Genomic DNA, 3,871 nt, shown 5'->3' on the forward strand with positions numbered 1-3,871 from the left:
GGGGTTGGGTGGGATGCTTGAAACCGCTAACAAATCTTCCGGTTAATGCAGGAACATTTTCACATCATCCTGAAGTTAACTTTCACCCTCTGAATGAGCAGGAAGCTTTCAAGTGATGGGAATATCACATTTCCAGGCAGCCTACTTTTAGACTGCTTCATTTTATGCAAGTTGTTTATTATTATTTTAAAAATATTAAGCCACAGTCTATTCTCCTGTAAGTTTCACCAGTTTTGACCTTTGTGGAAGAACAATGCAAGTTCACCACATTCTCCACATGAGATCTTCAAACTTGCATACATGCCATCAGGCTTGCCTTTGAGACATCTATTTTCTGATCTAAAAACTCAATTAAAATGCCTAATTTGATAAATATGGTATTTATAATTACCCTGAATTGTGCATTATGTACTGTATACATCTAAATATGTCTGTGTACCTCATACCTATGTACAATTATTATGTGTCAATTAAAAATAAAATGTAAAATGCCTATTTCTCATGCAGTGTGTTTTCAGATGACTTACTGGTTTTATTGTTCTTTGATACTATGACTTTGTCAAAGTTTTAATCCAAGTCTAATGCCAAGAGCATGCAAAATACTCAAAATTCTGTCTGAGCATGGGAAATGTATATATTTTTTAAAATGTGAAGTTGTGCAAGGACCATTTATTAACACTTAGGGAAGGCTGAGATGAAAATGAATCAGTAGAGATCACTTATATCAGCCTAATGTCATTTTCTTTCTTTGCTGAAATGACAGATTTGGGAAATACAGAAGGGTATAGATGTGTTGAAGCTATCACCTTCACTTGAGAAATATGGAATTCAGCAATGCTTGCATAGCACAGTTGTTTCCTTCAATATTTGGAGGGCTGTCTGTGGGAAGGGGATTTGTGTTTATTCTGGTTGGTCCCCTGTTGAGACCTTCCTCACTTCTCAGTGAGGAGTAAAATTGCTCTGGGTTGAGAGTTGCACTGGGATCCTCTACATAAGGCTGAATGCTTCCCAGTATCCAAGCTGGTTTGATTAGGACTTGCCTTATGGTCAAACTATCTTGGGTTATGAGACATAGGACTAGGAATGTCTGAAGCCCAACATTGGTTTCATGTGAGGACTAATTTGCATCTGCTGTTGAAAGAGCCCCCAGGGAGTCTGTAAGAAGAGTTTTTGTTTTCATGATTACCAGATATGTGAGACTTGGACCACCACCTGTAGAGGTCTGGCCTGCAGACCCTGACTCAATGACAGATGAATAAATGCACTCACACCATTACAGTGATTCAACTGGGCTAGGGATGGTCGTTGGCTGCTGTCAGAGGGCAAACTGCAGCCAATTGGCCAAGATCCCTGTCCATCCACACATTTATTCAGTCAGATTTTACAACACAAGTTCTAAGTTAACACACTTGCAGATAATTTAACATGGTTAAAAAAAGGTTTATGACAGATAAAAGCTTTAGGTTCTGGGCCCAGAGTAAATACTATTAAGGGGTAATTCTCCTTTGATCTCCCCATGAGAGGACCATCCAGCACAAAATTTACATGAGTAGACAGAGTAGAGACAAAGGGATGTGGGGTAAACAGACAAACTGGGAAAGTCTTTTATCGTCTCTATCTCTTTCCTATGCTAATGTAAATAAGGCAGCTGCTTTCAGCCTGTCTCAATAAAACATTTTGGCTTTCTAAGACATAGACCTGTGGCGAGTGCAGGGAGGGGATGCTGAGCCATGAGGAACATAGGGAGTCACTGGCCTCAGGAAGCACGAGATTTAATGCAATGTTTCCTGTTGGCATGGCATGGATGTTATGGTTCTAGAGATCAGCCTATTCTCAGCAGGACTCTGGGAATTAGGAAGCAGGACACGTTCCCCAGAGAAGGTGCTCACAAGCAGTCAGGCAAGTCCCAAGGCCTTGATCAGGCAGAAGAAAGCCAATATGATGGAGCAGAGATAGAAAAAGGTTTAACCTAGACATTACGTACACATTGAGACTTTCTCCTAATGCACCAGATTCCAGATAAAAGGCACCAGACCCCAGGGATGCAGGACTACCTCCACATCCTGCTTTCCAAATAAGACTGAAACTGCAGCAAGACATCATGTATTTCTAAGGACCTGTCAAAGAGCTGGTGCAGGTGAGTGCCTGCATGCACCAGGGACTTAATGATCAAGCACTTTTATGTGCTAGTCATTGTTCTAGGCACTAAAACTGTAATTGTGAACAAGAGGGACCCAGCTCTGCTCTCTGTGAGCTCTAGGGTGGTGGGACAGGGAATTAAATCAGAAATTAAGTTGAACATGGTAAATTGTATATGGGAAAGTACAATGCACTATAGGATCATAGAGCAAGGACTTAGGAGAAATCAGAATACCTCTTAGAGAAGACTTTCTTAACATTAGCCCAATTAACATGTTTGGGCCAGATAATTCTGCGTGTGTTGAGGTAGGAGGGCTGTCCTGTGCATTGTTGGATGTTTAGCAGCACTCCTGGCCTCAAAGCACTGGATGCCAGTTGTATCAGTGAAAAATGTCTACAGACATTGCCAAATGTCCCCTGAGGGGTAAAATTGCCCTGGGTTGAGAGTTGCTGTTTCAGGTAAAGTGACTTGGACACTGTGACTTGAATCAAGTGGGATATAGAGGCTGATGACCAGTTTTCTATTTTGGTAAACTGTATAGTTTGCTGGTGCCCTTCCCCTAGCACACAGAGCGGGAGGCAGTTTTTTAGGGGGAAAATGATGAGTTCAGTATTGGACATGCTGAGGTTCTGGTATCTAGGAATCATCTGAGAGGAGATGATCAGCAAGAAGATGGAGATTTAACAGGCAGGTTTTGTTTTTAACAGGCACGTGTGGTGAGGCCAGCAGATTGGGAGATGAGTGCCATTTAAAAGGTGGTTTGTTACTCACAGCTCCCTGAAGGAGGGAGCATGATGGGCTATGCAGGGCCATATGGTGAAGCACACAGTTAGGAGGCAGAGGAGCAAGGAAGCCATGGACAAGAGCCTTTGCTGTGGTTCCCCTAGGAAGGAACTGGCAAGGCAGGGGATGCTGGCCTCTGGTGGCCTGGTTGAATAATCTGAGCACACTCTGGGATATAAAGACCTTGCTATCTGGTTCTTAGGCCTGTGGGTGATGATTAGCACAGAAGGACAGTGGCCCACAGTGTGAGAGCCCAGTAAAGATAGCGTGAATTTTTGGTTGGGGTGTGGGTCTGGTGGCTTGGTTTGCATATAAGAGCTGTGCTTTCAGGCTAGCCCTACACTATCCCTAGGAATTGCCAGCCCTGGGAGAGGCATCCCTCTGGGGTCAGTAAAGCCTCAAAATATTAGAGCATCAGAAATATAGAAACTTAAAAGGCATACAGATGAACTATAGGAAATAAAAAGGTTAATACAGATGAACTATAGAAGTCTGAAATTCAGGAGACAGATTAGAAGTAAAGAGACACATTTAGGTGTTTGCAACACAATGACTCTTAGAGATTTAAGCTCTGGGGAGGATGGCATTTCCAGGAAGATTCTGTAGGATTAAAGAGAAGAGGGTCTGGAACGGAACCCAGAAAAGGAGCCTGAACATGTAAGGGATGTGCAGAGAAGGAGGAAGACATCAGGGAGTTAAGGAGTTAAGGGAAGAGGCGTTTTGTAGAAAGGGGCAGCAGTCAACACATGAAATGCTAGGACAAAGTTGAGACCTGAAAATGTCTGCTGTGTTTTCCTATAAAATGTGATGAGGACAACCATATAGCAGCGGGCTGAATAGTGAGTGTAAGGAGAGGTCGCTGAAATATCAAGCGCAGGAAACTCTTTCTTTTTTTTTTTTTTTTCCATTTATTTATTTTATTGCATTTTAGGTTTTGGGGTACATGTG

This window comes from Cebus imitator, unplaced genomic scaffold (assembly GCF_001604975.1).
Source record: "Cebus imitator isolate Cc_AM_T3 unplaced genomic scaffold, Cebus_imitator-1.0 Scaffold634, whole genome shotgun sequence".
Taxonomy (NCBI): domain Eukaryota; kingdom Metazoa; phylum Chordata; class Mammalia; order Primates; family Cebidae; genus Cebus; species Cebus imitator.